Here is a 19,807-nt window from a genome sequence, read left to right on the forward strand (position 1 = left end):
AGTTTCTGACATCTCTCTTAGGGCAGTGACCACGGTTAGCAGTTTATTTGGTACCTTCTGCTGAAAGAGGAATTCCTTGACTGATGGTATTAGTTACTTTTACTTCTTTTCTTGATATGTGGAATAAAGGCTAGCATAGGAATTTACATATATAAAAGTAAGGAGTACAAGAAAAGCCATTAATCCCCAAAGAAAAAGGAATGTAAGTCATAAGTAAAAATTATGGCTTTCCATATTCTAATTTAAGTGATACTATCTTTCCAAACATTTTTTAAAAGTTTAAGCATCACAGGAAACATACCCCATTATTATTTAAATTTATTTAACTATTAATTGTTGCTGAAACGGAATTAAGATCAGTTTTTAACTTTTCCAGGGGCTTCCCTGATAGCTCAGTTAGTAAAGAATCCGCCTGCAATGCAGGAGATCCTGGTTTGATTCCTGGGTCAGAAAGATCCACTAGAGAAGGGATAGGCTACCCACTCCAGTATTCTTGGGCTTCCCTTGTGGCTCAGCTGATAAGAATCTGCCTGCAATGTGGGAGACCTGGGTTGATCCCTGGGTGGGGAGGATCGTCTAGAGAAGGGAAAGGCTACCCACTCCAATATTCTGGCCTAGAGAATTCCATGGACTGTATAGCCCATGGGGTCACAGAAAGTCAGACACAACTAAGCCACTTTCACTTTTCCGAAAGAACCTTAGGATGAATTACCCCTACCCATGAAGTGGATGAAATTTTTACATACTAAAGACAAACCATGGAAGGCAAGAGAAAATATAATGATACTATATAAGGGCAAACAGCAATTGTAACATTTAAAAATGTTTATTTCTATAATAAAGTTAATATATGGTTATACAAGATATTAAGTATTTAATAACTGTCAACATCTTAAATATAAACTTTATTGCAAAATAAATAAATAAATATTGTTTCTGTTTAAGTACAATCCAGCAAAAAATTCAAATATGTCTTGGCTGATATGTTAATGCCAGGGATTAAAGAACTAGCATTTACAGGACAAAAAATTAAGCACGGCCTCTACTTGGAAGGTATGAGTCAGGTTTGTTTTGTTTTAACCTGGGCCCACGAGGATAGATCCCAAAGGGTCCTGGACCAACTTTGGAGGTTCTGTACACAACTTGCAATTATGTGCAAAGCTCTCCACGCCTGTGTCCTTCTTCAGAGAACTCGTCTAGAACTGTCATGAAATTCCTGAAAAAGTCTATTACCTCCCTTGTCAGCATCTGCAGACAAGACTCCCCGAAGCACATTTATCTTACTTAAAAAGTCTTTTTTGTTAACTTCCTACTTTTGAAAAGAACAGAGGATTAGCTTATTGGTCAAATTAAGTGAGTAAATGTGTGTCTCTGCCTCAGCTCACTGACATTAGATCTAAAGTCAATATTTTGTCTATTAGTGAGAAGCCAAATTTTTCTCCATTAACCCACAGAAACTTAACCTTAAAAATTTTAAATAGTTCAGTGTTTTCAGGGATCTGAGGTGTCTGTTTATAAAGCTTGCAGACAAAAATCAATAAATACTCCAAGAGCCGAGCAGTTCTGAAATGCTTGAGTGTTAATTGGCATGCTTTATTTTCTAATTAATCTGTGGAGTTAATTCTATTTAATGGGCTTCAGAGGTGGCACTAGTGGCAAACAATCTGCCTGCCAATGCAGGAGACCTGGGTTCAATCCCTGGGATGGGAAGATCCCCTGAAGGAGGGCATGGCATGGCAACCCACTCCAGTCTTCTCGCCTGGAGAATCCCGTGGACAGAAGAATCTGGTGGGCTATAGTCCATGGGATTGTAAAGAGTCAGACACAACTGAACAACTCAGTGTGCACACACTATTCCATCCATAGGCTGTAATCCATCTCTTATAAATGAAAGATGCTTCAGTATCTCTTGGGAGAGAAACCTATTCTTTCCATAACAAAATAAAGTTCTCTCAAGGATTAGATTCGAGAGATTCTATAGCATGTACAAAAGGCTTTTTGCAATATCCTCCTGCTAATTTAATTTTCTGCCTTTTTCCTTGTTGATAGCTGGGACCAATTTGGAATACCTTTTCCATATTATTGAAAATCAGTGGGCAGTAATGTCATTAATGCTTTCAGGCCACTAATGTACAAGAGGTTATTACTTCAAAGTACAAAAGATGATCGAAAATGAGTTGACCTTCCTAAAGTAAGAATTAAGTAGCCAAGGCCTGAGATTCAAAAGCTACTTTCTGTTTTCCTGAAACTGTCCAATAAGCTTATCCTTACTAACCACAGAACCAATGTTTCTTTGCTTAACTTGACATAAGGGATCATAACATTATATTCAGGCTCTACAGTAGCTTTGCTGCTCCCTGAAAGAAGAGTATGATTCATACCCATTTCAATTTCTATCTGTTTTGCATAAATGAAGCAGGCTCGTAGAAAAGACTGATTCATTATCATGTAAAATACAGCCATTAGGAGAAAATGTAGTAACCACTTTCTGAGACATAACAAGATCAGACTCTCAGGCTTTTGGACTGAGCTGGGGAAAGAGATGTGGAGTGTTTCTAAAAAAAGAAAGTCTTCCTTCTGAAAGAGGTATTCACAGTGGTAAATTAAAGGAATTTTACAGTTCCTTAAAAAATGGAAGCCACCACAGGCCATTCCTTAAGTCCACCATCAAAGCAGAACATTCTATCCAACTGACCTTTAGTGTTAATACTGGTGTAGAGGTAAGTCATAAAACTTGTATCTGTTTTATTTCTCTTTCAGAATCTTCTTTTTTTCCCCACATTCACCAATTTATTAAAGGATACGTCAAAGAATGGGCTTCCCCAGTGGCTCCTGGGTAAAGAATCCTTCTGCAATGCTGGAACCGAGGGTTTGATCCCTGGGTCAGGAAGATCCCCTGGAGGAAGGCATGGCAACCCACTCCAGTATTCTTGCCTGGAAAATCCTATGGGCAGCATAGCCTGGCAGGCTACTGACCATGGGATTGCAAAGAGTTGGACACGACTGAAGAGACTTAGCACACATGCACACATGTTAAAGGATGCATATAAACAGCCAGATAAAAAGGTACATAAAGTGAGACCTGGGAGAGGCCCACATGCAGGAATTTTTGTACTCAATCTTAAAGCTCTCCTTACCCTCTATTACAGGGGCTTCCCTGGTGGCTCAGAGGTTAAAGCGTATGCCAGCAATGTGGGAGACCTGGGTTCAATCCCTGGGTCGGGAAGATCCCCTGGAGAGGAAAATGGCAACCCACTCCAGTATTCTTGCCTGGAGAATCCCATGGACGGAGGAGCCTGGTGAGCTACATTAGTCCATGGGGTCGCAAAGAGGCGGACACGACTGAGCGACTTCACTTTATTAACTGAAGTATAGCTGTTTTATAGCATTGTGTTAGTTTCACATGTACAGCAAAGTGATTCAATTATATGTACACACACACACACATATATATACTTTTTCAGATTCTTTTCCATTATAGGTTATTACAAAATATTGAATATCATTCCCTGTGCTTTACAGTCCTTGCTGTTTATCTATTTTATATGTAACTATCTTGTGGTTGGAAAATTTAACAGGAACCACTTGACTCAAGTGCCTATCATGGTAACAGCCAATGTGCTATCGTTGTCCCTGCCTATCAGATGCTACCACCAGGAAGGAATCGCTGGGTAATGACAGAAATGTAAAGTGTTAAGTGCCACAGACTCCACAGCAAGGGGAACAGACAGGAAAGCCTGATTCCTGCAGTGATAAAGAAACAGCCTCAGGGATGGAAAGAGATGATCCGTAGAAGAAAACAGGCGAATGGGAAGAACCTTTGAGAGCTTATACAACGCCCGGCACTGCTCTAGGCACTGAGGATATAAGGTGAACAAAACAGACGACGTCTCAGCGTCTCAGCTGACCTCCCCACAGGTGAAGACTCACGAAACACCGATTAACACTAGAGTATCAGGGAGGGAAAGTAATTTTTTTTTTTAATTTTTAAATTTTTTTTCAAGGTTTTAACTTTTTTAATTTTTTAAAAGTTAATTTATTTATTTTAGTTGGAGGCTAATTATTTTTAAGAGGTAAGTGAGAGAAGAAGGACAGAGTGTTATGAGGGGTTCCGGAGCCCTGGCAGTCTGAGGAAGCCCTTTTTGAGAAAGGAACATTTAAGCTGAGATCTGAATACAAGAAGGAACCATCCTCCCTATTCCTGCAGCTTATATAAACTGTCTTTGACGGGAAAAGGGCATCAAATGGCAAACTGAAGGGCTGTGACCCTGTCTTATAATTCAGGGGTTTTCATCACTTTTCCGTGTTTGTTCGAGGCACATTTTCAAATGTCATAATATGTATTAGATTATAAGAAGGGATTATAAAACAAAGCAATTTGAAATCAGTCAACAGGAATTCAATCCTGTCACTCACAGCAGCTCCACTAACAGTGCCTCAGGTGTCCACGAAAACACCCCTTTTCCCCATGGTCGTCTTGAAGACGCAATTCTGAGCTGCTGTTTGCAGCCCACACCACACTCTTATACACCCAGGAGGCAAACTCGTCTCCAGTACAAGGAGATCCTTCTATAGCAGACACTCAAGAATACACTCAACTAAAAATTAAACTTCCCTTTTGGAGAAGGAAATGGCAACCCACTGCAGTATTCTTGCCTGGAGAATCCCATGGGCGGAGGAGCCTGGTGGGCTACAGTCCAGGGGGTCGCAAAGAGTCGGACACAACTGAGCGACTTCACTTTCACTTTCATCCTATGTGAACATACCTGTTTAGCTTCATAACTGCCTAACAACACCTGTAATTGTATATACACATTTTATAAACTATACATACTCAAATGTGGAAAAATAAATTTTATTAAAAAAATTTTTAAAGCTCTTTACTGAATTTGTTACAATATTGCTTCTGTTTTATGCTTTGGTTTTATGGTCATGAGGCATGTGGGATCTTAGCCCCCTCTCCAACCAGGGTTCAAACCCATACCCTTTACACTGGAAGGCAAAGTCTTAACCACTGGCCCACCAGGGAAGTCCCTGGAAAAATCAATTTTAGATACCAACATTGGACAGCACGCCTTTGTGCTTTGGGTCATTTTCTGGACAATGGCAGATGATTGTGGTCATGAAATGGCAAAGCCTGGCTTGCCATTTTTGAGTGTTTACATTTTCTGGTTGTCCCATAGGAAATATTCATTTTCACAGAATCCTCCATTTTTGGTTCTTCCCTTACATGATGTGACAGGGAAAGTTTTATTTATTTTATTCCCCCTCCTACCTTGTTCTGTGATTCTTCATAGTTAAAAACCATCAGAAAACGGCCAGCAGAACAGCTTGCCTGAAACCTGCAGAGAATGAGTAAGGCTCATGCAGAAGGAGGGACCCTAGCACTACCCAGTAACACAGCAAAATTACAGGAAATTATGGTTGATCTCAGAAGCCCACCATTCAAAATTACCATGTGTTAACTACTTGGATGTGGGGCCATCTTGCGATGATGTCACTCCATTAATGATTGGGGTTGATTTGGTGAGACGTGTGTTAGTCACTCAGTTGCGTCTGACTCTTTGTGCCCCTATGAACTGTAGACCACCAGGCTCCTTAGCCAATGGAATTCTCCAGGCAAGAATACTGGAGTGGGTAGCCACTCCCTTCTCCAGGGGATCTTCCCAACCCAGGAATCAAACCTGGGTCTCCTGCACTGCAGGCAGATTCTTTACCCTCTGAGCCATCAGAGAAGCCTGTGTGGGGAACTGGGGTTCCAGGGAACCATAGGTCTGGCCAGAGCCCCTCTCTGCTCTCAGGAGCAGGTGCTGGGGATCTCAGATTCTGAACTCAAGGTACATCCTTGATGGCTCAGAAATTTCTAAGAAAATCATAACTACTGATAACAGCTCGGCATGTGAAATCTTTTCACAGAAAATCACAGTATTTTCACACTGGAAGAAAGTTTATTCTTCATGAAGAAATAATCCTCACTTCATCTGTCCCTTTTTTGCTCTTTCATTTCCTCTTTCCTTCTTTTCATTTTTTTAATAGCAACTAGTTATTTTAAAAGAAAAAAAAAAAGAGTCCTGATATACAGAAAACTATGGAAGTCAAATAAATGCCTGCCAATTTCATGCACCTTCACTCAACTTTACTTAAATGAAAAATTCAAAACAAAATAAGTAAAAGCAGTCCTAGAGAAGTTCTGGAACTTACCTGGGGTCACACAGAAGCCAGAGTAAATAATGAAAGCAGTATCTAGGTCATCTGACTTCCCAACCAAGTTCTACCTTGTTGAGATCACATACCTAATAGAAAACTGATATTTACAACTTTAGATGAGGACAATCTAGTGATTAGATGCAATTTTAACCACTAGAAAAATCAGTTAAGGTCGGGGAAACCATTTGAGACATATTTTAAGTTAAAAAATTCTAATAGTAATTTTTATATATTAAAAACTTCTAAAAAGAAAATAGAACACACACAAAAAGTGAATACTGTCAGGATATACTCACATTCTAAAGAGTAAATATAGTGCAAAAAGTGAATACTCTTAGAATGTATTCTACACCATGAAGCCAAATGACAGTGTTATGATCAGTAGGGCCAGCAAAGCTTTTGAGAGTAAGTCAACAGATTGGTGTCAAAAAGGGACCAGTGCTGCAGCATGGTTCTATCCAGTCTGATGCTATATAGCTGAGGCCAACCCTCCAGACAGTAGCAACTCTGTGTATAATTTATAGTGGGCCGTATGTAACCATGGTTGCTCTACCCATTGTTCTTCTTCCATGGATTCAACCAACCGCAAATCATTTAGTACTTACTATATATAGTATTCCCTATTGGAAAAAATCCACATATAAGTGAACCTGCACAGTTCAAATCCACGTTATTCAAGGGTTAACTGAACTTCCTTTGAACAGCAGCCTAGAAAACAGAAGAATGAAACTTAACTAGAGGCTGAAATTCTCCTTTTACACTTGGAAGCACAGAAAATGCACTCTCTCAAGCTGATGAAGTAACCCTCCAGCATCATTGATTTTTGAGTCTTACAAAAGCTCTTCGCATTGTGCCTGCATCACAGATTTACACTGCCATAACTCCTGTCAGACATCATCTTGGCTTTATGAATAAATAAAACTATGCTCTAGGGAAACATTGATTTAAGAAGAAAAATCAATACCCATCTAGCATGTGATAGACCTGAGCATTAAGGCTACTTATCCTCCAAGTACAATACTAAATGGAAAACCATACTTTCTGCTTCCTAAGTAAAAGCTGGGTGAAGGTGTATGAAATTGGCAGGCAAATGATTGCCTTCCATAGCCCTCTTTCCAAAATCAGGATTCCTCTTTCCTTTTCAAGGTAGTTAGCCAATACTTCCAAAAGAAAAGAGGAAGGGAAAGATTAAAAAGAGGATGACAGGGAGGTGGGAGAGGGGATTGGGATGGGGAATACATGTAACTCCATGGCTGATTCATGTCAATGTATGACATAACCCATTGAAATGTTGTGAAGTAATTAGCCTCCAACTAATGAAGAAAAAAAAAAAAAGAAAAGAACATAAAAAAAGAAAAAAAAGGATGACAAACCAATACTGGAAAAATCTTGGTAATCTGTGAATTTAAATAGTGAGTATACGAGAACTCACTGTATTATTCATTCTCTCATGGATGTAAAATTTTTCATAGTAAGAATTTGAAAAGTATGCATCCCTGCCTGGAAGAAACTCTATTTAAGGCTAATATCAACCAAGATGTTGACAATGGTTCTTTTTAGGGTACAGCCTTGTAGGAAAGCTTTTTTCTTTCTTTGGAATTTCATATTTTCCAACTTTCTATAGTGAATATGTATACTGCTTTTATAGTTCAGAAAATACTCACATAATAAATGCAAGGCAGGATAGCAAAAAAGAGAAAAAACAGGATTAATTAATTGACTGCAAAGTATTTTGTTGACTACTGACCTAGAGACAGCTAAGATATACATTGTAATGTTTATCTATATCAACTCTTTTTTTTTTTTTTATATCAACTCTTTTTTAACTGCTTCAGAGTGCAAGGAGGTTGCTATTAAAATTGGTTTGAAAAATAAACCAAACACTGTACACTGAAATTAACCTCATCTTTGCGAGTCAGAGTTCACATGGGAGACAAAACCTGGCTAAAGTCATCATTTCCTCAGTTCTGGAATCACCGTACAACCTAAGCCTATTTTCACAGTGGAGACAGCTTTTCAGAGTTCTGATGGGCCCGTGGTAACCTCTGATTACAAAGCCACTCCAGAGGCCAAGGCTTTTGCTTTGTTTCTCGAATTGGCTGGAATTAAAAATGAATCCCATTATGTTTCCCTCAAAGACACAATCCATTGCTAACTGTGTTAACTGCAGCCTTCTTGTTTTGGGATTAGGGCTCCTGTCCCAGCGGACAGTTCCTGATGCTGTTCTCATAGCTTGTCTTTCTCATGTGTGGAAAGAACAACTCTGGTGATCTGAAACACACTTCCAAGACATGGGCACACGAGAAGCCTGAAAATGAGTTAGGGTACTTTAGGTTTTGAATCTCAAATTCAAACATTATACAAGTAACTACTATCCTCACCCAGACTGGTGAATGCACTGACTAAATCTACTCTCTAGGTGGAAATGCCTACACAGTTGCCAGTTCCAAGAACACGCAGCCACCATTTTAGTTCTGACAGCCATGCCCCCTCTCTGGTTTGGTTGCTCAGTTGTGTCCGACTCTTTGTGATCCCATAAACTGTAGCCCCCCAGGCTCCTCTGTCCACGGGATTTCCCAGGCAAGAATACTAGAGTGAGTTGCCTTTTCCGTCTCCAGGGGATCGTCCTGACCCAGGGATTAAACCCAAGTCTCCTTAATTGCAGGCGGATTCTTTACTGTCTGAGCCACTAGGGAAGCCTGTAGAAGAGGGAAAGGGGCTGTAAATGGGTCTTGGCAGCTCTTCTTTAATCCATAGATACTTAAAGTCTAACAGAAAAGCAAAACATTATTGTTGAGAAAAATGCTTGTACATAGAGAATAAGCACAGCTTGAGATTCCTTTTTACAAACACTATCTTCCTTTTTTGGGATTCCCCAACGTCTCAGTGGGTAAAGAATTTGCCTGCAATGCAGGAAACACAGGAGGCATGGGTTCAGTTCCTGGGTTGGGAAGAGCCCCTGGAGAAGGGAATGGCAACCCACTGCAGTATTCTTGCCTAGAGAATCCCATGGACAAAGGAACCTACCGGGCTACAGTCCAAATGGTCGCAAAAGGTTGGACACGACTGAGTGACTACACACATACCTTCCTTTTTATTACAGTGTCAGAGATACACTCATTTAAATTAGAGCGTCCACTTTGTGTTACTATGTGCAAGGCATTTATTAAATGCTGTAGATACAAAAATAATAATATCTGAATCTTACCCTCAAGCTTAGTGTCCATAGGAGGGTCAGATATATTAATGGATAATCAAGTGTAGTCTGACCAGAGATACAGCTGAAGAATCATGGAAACCCAGTTCACAGGAGGGAAACGTGGGGGTGGGAGCAGCTTCTCAGAGGAGATGGAAATTGACGTGGACTTTGAAGGATGCATAGGGATTTATCGAGAAAAACTGAGCAAGGGCATTATCAGGAGTGAGACCAGCACGTACAAAGCCTGTAAGGACACGATGTGTTGAAACAGCTGAAGAAACTCAGTCCTAATGAAGCACAGAGAGCAAAGCAGGGGAAGGCAGGCAGTGTGCTAGAGGGCTGCGCAGGGCTGATGGTGGAGGTATACACCAAGATGTCTGGGTCTATTCCCAAGGTTGCAAGGGCCCACGGAAGTCACCGAACAAGAAATCACACTATATAGTGGGGAGCAGGGTCCCTAGAGTAGGGACAATCTGTTGAAAGACAGCCACACTAAGTGAGCTCCAGCAACAGACTGGAGTGGAGCTGATGAGAACCAGAACTGATGTAGTGACAGTGGGAGGCAGAGGATAGCTGAACTGGAAGGCTATTTACAATTAACATTTGTGACAGCTGGCAATTAATATTTGACCTCACCAAGCACCACTGTTTGGGGGAACTTTCATATGTTCTCTTAAATCCGGGATCCAGTGTGTACTGAATGCAAAGAGTGAAGCAATGTCAGGATGGAGATTGCTGGCTTGAGTTACGAGGTCGACAGTGATGCCTTTAATAAAATATTGATTCCAGGAGAAGGTATCAGTTGTGAGTAGCAGACAAGTGAGGAGGGGTGGGGAAGAAGGTTTCACTGTACACAGATTAGTTTTGAAAACTGCTTGGGATATACAAATGATGATAACCAAAAGCTGGGGTCAGGAATTTGGCAGAGAGCAAACTGCAAATTCCAGATGAATTAAAAAAAAAAAAAAAAAGGCAGAAAAACATCCCCACAGTAAGACTGAAGCAATCTACCACCTACCAAAAAAAAAAAAAAATGGTTTCTAGAATCTTAAGAGGACCGTGTGATGCCTCCACAGAAACATCTGAGCCCTATTCTAAAATACATAGATTCTTAAGCTAAATCTTAATGCCCCCTAACTAGAAAATGCTCTATAGTTCAGGCCTACAAATAAAATGTGTAAGGCAAACAGCTATAGTGAAAATGGAAATGCATTAGAGAAAACAATATTTAATCCCTGATTTGAGATTCTTGTCAAATGCCAGGAGATCAGAGGAAGGCATTTTTGGAGCATGGATAATCGAAGCTCCTAATGCACTGACTCTTAAGCTGAACTTAACTAACAAAAGGCAGGCTGTTTTCCAGGATCTGCCGTTATATTTAGAAAGACCTCTGAGGGGAACCCCAGTGACCCTGAAATAGCACCCTGCTCTCCTAAGAGGAAAGGGTTCCTCTAGCAAAAGAAAGAGCTTCTCAACAAGTTAAAGGAAAGATGTGATTGAAAGACAGTGGCCTATTTTACAAGATTGCTTCTGTGAAGAGATTCAGACCAGATGGACTCCTTCCTTTCTGGCCCATAAGAGGAATTGGATAATGATGTATAATGGACAGAGGTCAGTCAGGTCACTGTGCTGGAGGTTTGTAAATCTTTTAAATGGGTGGGCAGAGCACTTCAAAGTCCAGGATTCATTAGAAAAGCAGATAACCATGTAGCGAACTAATTGCTAACATCAAATAAAGAATGCCTTTGCGTTAACTTGTTCGTTTAGGCTGGCTGATTTTTTTCTGGTTTCAGTTCTGTTCATAGATGACCTAAAGTCATTAAAGAATTTTTATATAACTTTATTATCAGCACTAAATGAGATGACCAATACTACTGATAATAATAACAGTAAAAACACAGTCTAATATATATTTTGTTGCTGGTATTGGTGGTGGTGGTGAGCACTGTTTGGAACTGGAAACTCATAAAGGTATCCAATTATAGTCTCCATCTCAAAGATGAACACAGAGCTTGAATGAGGTTAGGCACTTTGTCTAATTTCACATAGGCATTAAAAGGGAGAACCAAGCTCATGCCCATCACTGACCAAAGGGAAACACCATGTTGTAGGAAACATGGTGGATGGTGTCTTAGAGGCTGGGGCAGAAGCCCCTTGGTGCTAACTTCAAAATGGAATTAGCAAATACCCTTGAGATTTTTCAGCTTCAAAGCTGTGTGTCTCCAGTCCCACATCTCAGAGTCCCCAGATATACCCTTGATGCCTGTACAAAGTGAAACTGTAAGCAAGCATGGATAAACAGTGTAGAATAAACCAGAAAAACGAATACCTCACAATCACTCTCTCCCAGCTCTGAAGTTGCATTCAACTGTTGAAATAAGAGAATGACCTCGGGGTTTTCTGGAAAGGAAACACAACAGGAAACAATTTCAAAACTCTGAACTGGATTAAACTGCAGTAATAAAGGGCTTCCCAGATGGCTCTAAGGGTAAAGAACCTGCCTGCCAATGCAGGAGACACAAGAGATGTGGGTTTGACCCCTGGGCAGGGAAGGACCCTGGAGGAGGGCATGGCAATCCACTCTAATATTCTTGCCTAGAGAATCCCATGAATATGCATGCAAGCTACTTATGTGTTCACTGCTCAAATCAGGCCATCTTCTCATTGTTTTCTGTCATATTTACTCTTTGGGCTTCCCTGGTGGCTCAGACGGTAAAGAATCTGCCTGCAATGTGGGAGACCTGGGTTCAGTCCCTGGGTTGGGAAGATTCCCTGGAGGAGGGCATGGCTAACACACTCCAGTATTCTTGCCTGCAGAATCCGCATGGACAGAGGGGCCTGGCAGGCTATATCATCCATGGAGTCGCAAAGAGTCAGAAAGTGTCAGAGTTAGAGTCTCAAAGAGCCAGTAGTGTTGCAAAGAGATACTACTAAGTGACTAAGCACATCACAATGAAGGGTAAGATGATAATCTTTTCATTTACTTATTCAAGTTCTGAGCAATAAAGAAAGTAACTAAGAAATAATTACTTAATTAACCTCTAGTAAGGTAAAAAATAACACTGAAAAACAAAAGCTAAAACTTGCTCTGCCAATATTCACAGATCTATGTATTATCACAAATTTTATACCAGTGGGAACGTAAAAATGATTGCATTAATCACATGCGCTGTCAATGATTACTAATTACACCCATGCTTTATGTCTTACTCATAACTTCATTCCATCTCTTCTCACAGACACTAACAGTAACTATGGGTTAGCAATTCACATCACAGACATGTGTACCTTCCAGGATGCAAGGTACTTAGAGATTAAAACAAAAACAAAAACAGTTTCATGCCTCAAGAAGGTGACAGTCGTATCAGAATAAATATATATCTTATCTGGAACAGACTGGAACAAAAGTCTGTCTGTGCGCTCAGTTGTGCAGTCATGTCTGACTCTGTGACCCCGTGGACTGTAGCCCGACAGGCTTCTCTGTCCATGAGATTTCCCAGGCAAAAATACTGGAGCGGGTTGCCATTTTCTTCTCCAGGGGACCTTCCCCAAATACACAGAACTGTGTGATAATTGTTATAATAGATTTAGCCATACTATTTTATGTCTTCATCTTGAAACATGCCTTATTTTTGTTAGCATGGTTTCCTATGGTTAAGATAAATCTGTATCACTTATAAAGATCACTTCCTCCAAGAGGATGCGTGATTCAAGCTTGAGGAATGTAATCACAAATTTAGTATTCTGTTTTTGTAGACTGCGGATCTAAGAAGGTATCTTAAACCATTAGGCGGAAGTAAAAAGCATTGAGTGAAAAAGAATGATCCAATAACTAGATTGAATAGTCTTAGAAAAAGTACCCAATAAGGTAAACCAATGCAATTTTTTTTCCCTTTTTGATAAGAGTTTAAAAGAGAAAAGAAAGAGCTATTTATTAGAAAGAAATGAAATGCAAAGCAATTCAAGAAAAAGCAAAGGGAAATGGTGAGCAAGGTGGTGGTCCCTCTATGGCCTGCCAGCTCAGACTATCCAGAGGTCAGCAAGACAGGAGCTCCCCAGCCCCCATCCCATGTCCTAGGGCCCCTAACCATGTGAGCTAAGAGCCCCCTGAATGGAGCTGTGAGAGAAAGGTGCAGCAGAAGATGAGGGAGAGTGTCTGGTTAGGAGAAAAGGGTAAAAGATCACATTGGCAAAGGGTTTGCTTTCAACACAGAAAAGCAATGGAAATTCTCTCCTCTTTGCCCTTCTGTGGGGAATTCCCCATTCTCAAATACGAAGCAAGACAGCTCAGCAAGGCCGTGAGCTCTGGAAGGTTTCCACACCAGCCACACCCATTGTTTATGAAACCACGAAGCTGCATTTCAAGCTCTAAACAACTGCAACAGAAACAAGTGTTTGGGAAAAGCACCTGTTCCTAAGTAGAGCAATAACTATTTGAGTTAAATACTGATAGTTGTTGTTCAGTCGCTCAGTCGTGTCTGACTCTTTGCGACCCCATGGACTGCAGCACACCAGGCTTCCCTGTCCTTCACCATCTCCAGGAGCTTGCTCAAACTCATGTCCATTGAGTCGGTGATGCCATCCAACCATTTCGTCCTCTGTCATCCCTTTCTCCTCCTGCCTTCAATCTTTGCCAGCATCAGGGTCTTTTCTAATGAGTCTACACTGACAGACCTCTATGTTATACAAAAGCAAAGAGGCCCAGTTCAGGAAACCAAGTTACCAACACATAAAATACAGAGAGACACAAGTAATAAAAAGTGCATACAGGCTGAAGTGTGTAAAAGCGTGAAAGTGCCAGTTGCTCAGTCATGTTTGACGCTCTGTGACCCTATGGACTACAGCCCACCACGCTTCTCAGTCCATGGGATTCTCCAGGCAAGAATACTGGAGTGGGTTGCCATTCCCTTCTCCAAGGGGATCTTCCTGACCCAGGGACGAACTCCGGTATCCTGCATTGCAGGTGGATTCTTTACCATCAGCCCTAAGGGAAGTGGGCGTGTGGCCTGAGGAACTGTTGTTAAGTGCTAAAAGGTTACAGCTCTTTGTCCATGTCCCACATGAAGATAGGAAGCCCCACAGCCCTGAGCAGCTGGTGGGTTAAATCCTGACTTAACTACTGACCTCCCTGAAAGCAATTAAAGAGAGAAGGAAGGACAGGAATTTCTGGAAAGAATTTAATGCTAGTCATTCTCCCTCCTGATCCCCCAAGGGCTTGGAAGGCTCAATGATTTCTATTACATTCAGCACAGTCAGGTGAAAAAGAGTCCCAAAACAGGTAGCCATGTCAATTCAAATGATCCAGAGTGAATGGATGGCATCACCGACTCAATGAACATGAACTGCAAACTCCTGGAGACAGTGAAGAACAGGGAAATCTGGTGCGCTGCAGTCCACGGGGTCACAAAGAATCAGACACAACTGAGCAACTGAACAACAACAGAGTGGCTTTATGAATACATATGTTGGCATGTAGTTTTTACTAACTGGCTTTTTCTGATTCTGTTCTAGTTTAACCACATGTTCCTGGTGGCTGAGATGGTAAAGAATCTGCCTGCAATGTGGGAGACCTGGGTTGGATCCCTGGGTCGTGAAGATCCCCTGGAGGAGGGCATGGCAATCCACTCCAGTATTCATGCCTGCAGAACCCCACAGGCAGAGGAACCTGGCAGGCTACAGCCCATGGGGTCGCAAAGAGTCGCACAGGACTGAGCAACTAACACTTTCACTTCCACTCTAGCATCTGTTCAGCTATTCAAGGGGAGTTGTCATGTGCTGGCCACTATTCCAGGTGGAGTTTCAATACTGATGGAGACACACAATTCCCAGCCCTCTGGGGCTTTCTGGTGCAGGCGGGAGACAAACCAGCCTTCTGACGAAAGAGTTATAATAATCACTGAGGAAAATAACAGAAACCAGTTTGGGGCCGAGTGCTGCCCTGGGGTAGGCACTACTTTAAGTAGGGAGTTGGGAAAGACCTCAGGGGGTAAAATGCAGAGCCCTGAAGGTGGTGGGAGGGGCTGGGTGAGGGAGTGGGCGTGGCTTGGAGTGGAGGTGGGCGTGGCCTGGAGGGAGTGGGCGTGGCTGGGTGGGGCTGGGAGGGGAGGTGGGCGTGGCTGGGTAGGGGGGCGGGGCTCATGGTGCAGGATAGGCTAGAGGTTGGAGGACCATCAGGGGCCAACTGTGGACATTGCCACTCCCTGGAGAGTGGTGGGGAGGCAAGTCAGAGAGGGGCTGGTCACCCTCGGCCCCGAAGTGGCCACCATAATGCACGATGAATCGGAGCATGCCTAGTGTTCCCATGGCCGCTGCAGAGAAGGCCTGGGCCAGTGACCCACACACAAACATGCAGATCCAGCAGAGGAAACAGGAGGAAGTTCTCTTCTAAGTCATGATACAAAGAAGAAAAGTGGAGGCAGAGATATTAGCTGACACTAAGGGTGGGGAAGGAAGCAGTGGAGGTCTGACAGGGGAGAAGGGAGGAGGAAGAAGTCCTCCAGGAGAGGGAAAGAGTAAACCGACAAGGAAGAAGGGCCCACGGAGATGAAAGTGAGACCTCCTCGTGCAGCAGTGTATGTTTCTTCAGCCACGTCACAGCACAGGTGAAGACGCGGAGGAGGTAGAGAGATGAGTTATGCCTTGGAGGTTAGCAGGGCACATGGATTGCAGGTGTAGGTGGAGTGCAACAGTGGCTGGCGTTACGGTACAAGAGCAGGGTTAACTAGAAACAGCTGGTGACCAAGAATGGAATGCGGGTAGAGAGAGTGGGGTAAGCCCTTGCCACTCAAAATATGGGCTTGCCAGGTGGCGTGAGTGGTAAAGAACCTGCCAGCCAATGCAGGAGACACAAGGGACTTGGGTTTGATCCCTGGGTTGGGAAGATCCCCTGGAGGAAGGCATGGCAACCCACTCCAGTATTCTTGCCTGGAGAATCCTATGGAAAGAGGAGCCTGGTGGGCTACAGTCCATGGGGTCGCAAAGAGTCAGACACAACTGAAGCGACTTATCACGCATGCACCCACTCAAAAGTGTAATCCCCAGCCGAGCATCGCACATCTGTGGCTTGTGTGAAATGCAGAATCTCAGACCTACTGAATTAGAATCTATGTTTGAACAGGTGAGCCATGTGCTCATTGAGTTTGGGGAAGAACTGGCCTCCGTTTGTGCCAAGCTGGGTCAACCTCCACTTGCCCAGAAGCCACAGGCACCCTATAAAAAGTGTTACTGAACGGGTTTCTGAGCCGAGGGACTTTCCTGGGGCTCTGCTTCCCTTCTTCCACCTTAAATGGCTCATTTTGGCTTTGTGGGTTTCCACTCAGCTGCCTCCTGCCCTTGCCTGCTCCTGCCTTTCACTCTTACAATATACGGTTGACAGGCTTTGGATTCCATTTATGGAAAGCATGGGGCCCTTGGAGCGCCTCACCCGAATTCCCACCCTGTCTGCAGCAAATGGCATTGCCTCCCTTCCTGAGACCAAGTTCCAAATACCCCTGCCCTTCTGCTGTCAATTAGCTTTGAGGGGCAACCAGCTACTCCGTGCCCTCAATCTGGCCTGCACAGTTGCCGGTGCCCACAGAGGTCTATTACCAGGCACTAATGCAAAATACATAGTGTTGCCACTGTGGCTTCATAAAGGTTTAGCTTCCAGCTCTAATAATTACTCAGGGTTTTTATGTCTTCTTTAATCTGAGCAGACTGCCTTCACTCTTTCTAGTTAATTTTACAAAACGAGGGAAACAACAGCTGTATGTGACATAACTGAATGAACGATGAAGTTGAGCCTAATTAATGCAAGCTTTGCTCCAATAACAGCTTTATTCCTAATAAACAGAGTGTGACATTCTCATTAACCTAGATACAAACTCCCACACTAATACTCACTCAGGAAATAATATGAAAATGCTGAATTTAGAATCTCTGCTCCCTTTCAAGACTCAAATGATTTCAGATGCTGTCATTTGTAATAGTTTTATTATGATTACTAAAAATTACCAGTTACAAGGCTTCCTATTAATATTTGCAGGCCCTGTGCTGCACATTTCATATACCCACATCTCATGGGATCTCCTGGGAGTTCCACAGATTCTGTTCTATTGTTATGCTGATTCTACAGATGGGGAAATGGAGGCTTGGAAAAGGTTAAGTGACACAGCCAGTGAGTGGTGAAGCCAAGTTTCAAATGCAAGGGTACCTGACTCCAGAGGAACACCTCACTCAAATCATTTTGGATAACACACAGCTGTCGCCTACCGGTGTGGCCAGATAAAGTTTCTCTGCACCTCTGCATTCCTAAGCACATACACACATGCATGAGTGCTAAGTCACTTCAGTCGTGTCTGACTCTTTTCGATCCTATGGATCGTAGTAGCCTGCCAGGCTCCTCTGTCCATGGGATTCTACTGTAGTGGGTTGCCATGCTTTCCTCCAGGGGATCCTCCCGAGCCAGGATCGAACCCACATCTCTTCTGTCTCCTGCACTGGCAAGCAGGTTCTTTACCACTAGCGCCACTGGGAAGCCCAAGCACATACATAGTCACCGCTAAATATTATATTACTTGAATCAAGAAAGTATAAACCAATAAACCAACCGTCTCTAATCCCATGATGACTAATATCTGACACAGGCATCCTTGGTGAGATGTGACCATTTTCTAGCTCTGTGATAATTCTTTCAGCCGTTTCTCGGCTAGAAGAGATAAATGAAAAGGGTGAATCTGAAATCACTCTGTTAAACTGTGATAAGTTATAACAAACCTGCTCAGCACCGTGGGGACCTGAATGCAATCTCCAGTGGGTGGGTGACCCATCAGGAACAAAATTTGTTCTGCTCTCAGGAGAGAATGCTGGCAATGGCCACTCGTTGGATCCCTTTCTCCACCACGGCAGCCAAGACCTTGGGTGAGTTTAGCACATGTACAGACGAAATAGAATGGAATCTAATAAGCCTTCCCATGTGAGTTAATTACCACGAGACTCTGGATACACCAGAAGCACCCACGATTCAGGGATAACAATGTCTGGTCCTGCCTCTTTTGCTTCCTAAGGACTGTGTGAGAATGACTTGACGGGCTTAAGGCCCTTAGGTAGAAAGACCTGAGGTTAATGAAACTGTGTCCACACACTCAGCATTGAGCAGCACAACCTCAGGCCAAGACACACATACACGGCAATCAGGGTTAGGCACATGGGGCTCATAGAATATTTCTTTTGACGTTAGTGAAGCTAAAAATAAATAAAACAACAATAACAAGAAATCTTACAAAGGGACCCTCCCCTTCCCCAGCCACCATCTGTAAAACAGAAAACTCTTTTTCTTTAAATAAAAATTACAGTCAACATTTTTAGTTTCTCAGATTTTGAAAAGGTACAAACACTGTAAGAAAAATAAATATCCTCAGGCCCATACTAAATACATAACCTTTTTTATTTTAATGTTTTATATTAATATATGGATGAATATTTACCACTCCATATTTATTACTGCCTCAATATTTATTACTGTCTCTGTGCATATTTCTCCAGCTGTCTTAGGCTGTCAAGTCTGATAACGCGGGGGCCAAATCGAGTCAGTTCTCTTTGTAAAGCATGTGAAATTGTCATGCATAATTAGGCACATAAAGGGTTTTTGATGAAGTTGATTACGAAGAATGAGAACAGTGACTCTGCCACGGCAGGCACGTTTCCTGCCACCTTCCTGTCTCTCTGAAATGCCAGATGATCACACGCTCACAGACATGCAGAGCTCGTGGAAGCCTGGGCTGAGAGATCACGGCGAGCGAGCTGAACACCATGTGGTCTGTGGCCTAGCAGCAGCGCCGGAAGCCCGTCAGAAAGGCGAACCTCGGCCCCACCCGAGGCTTAGGAACTGAGAAGGTACAGTCACAGGATGCCCGGGCCATCTGCATGCACATTCAGGTCTGAGACCCACAGGCAAGAGGACCATCTAGTTCAGCGGCTTCCTTCTACAGACGAGGAAAGGCTGAAATGTCTGCACTTGCAGATACCTAACTAGGTCTCATCCCTTCCAACCCGTCCTGCTCTTCAGGACTCTTCCTCTTTAAATTACTCTTCTGTGTGTCTACAGCTTGCTGCTGAGAACGCTGGTTGTTTGTGTTTGTAACCGATTCCTTTCATCTTTCAATATTGTGAATACACTTAGAGATGCTGGAAATGGAAATCTAGAAGACTGTCCCAGAGTAGAAGGCTTGCTGGTTACACACGGCCCACATCGTGATGGTGTGTGGAACTAGCCACGAGGCTTCGTGGTCGGGATCTGGATCTCACATTTGTGGTACCTTTTGGGTCCAGTGTTTTGCCTTCAACCTCTGGTCCCTACTTCACTAACTGCCCCTAAGTCCCAGCTACACGTGGCCCTGCCTTGGAGTTCTGGAGACCAACCAA

The 19,807-nt window shown here is 42.8% G+C and overlaps 1 protein-coding gene across 3 annotated transcripts in view; it reads right to left on the reverse strand.

Annotated features, from left to right (window-relative positions):
- Positions 1-19,807, reverse strand: part of PAG1 (phosphoprotein membrane anchor with glycosphingolipid microdomains 1) — a 161,556-nt gene that overhangs the window by 100,083 nt on the left and 41,666 nt on the right. For 2 of the 3 annotated variants that reach the window (XM_043879128.1, XM_043879129.1), the window contains exon 2: positions 11,736-11,806. The gene's annotated coding sequence lies outside the window, so the exon portion shown is untranslated. Of the gene's footprint in view, positions 1-6,812; positions 6,916-11,735; positions 11,807-19,807 lie in introns of all 3 variants that reach the window. The other variant, XM_043879130.1, reaches the window with a different exon arrangement.

This window comes from Cervus elaphus, chromosome 21 (assembly GCF_910594005.1).
Source record: "Cervus elaphus chromosome 21, mCerEla1.1, whole genome shotgun sequence".
NCBI lineage: Eukaryota > Metazoa > Chordata > Mammalia > Artiodactyla > Cervidae > Cervus > Cervus elaphus.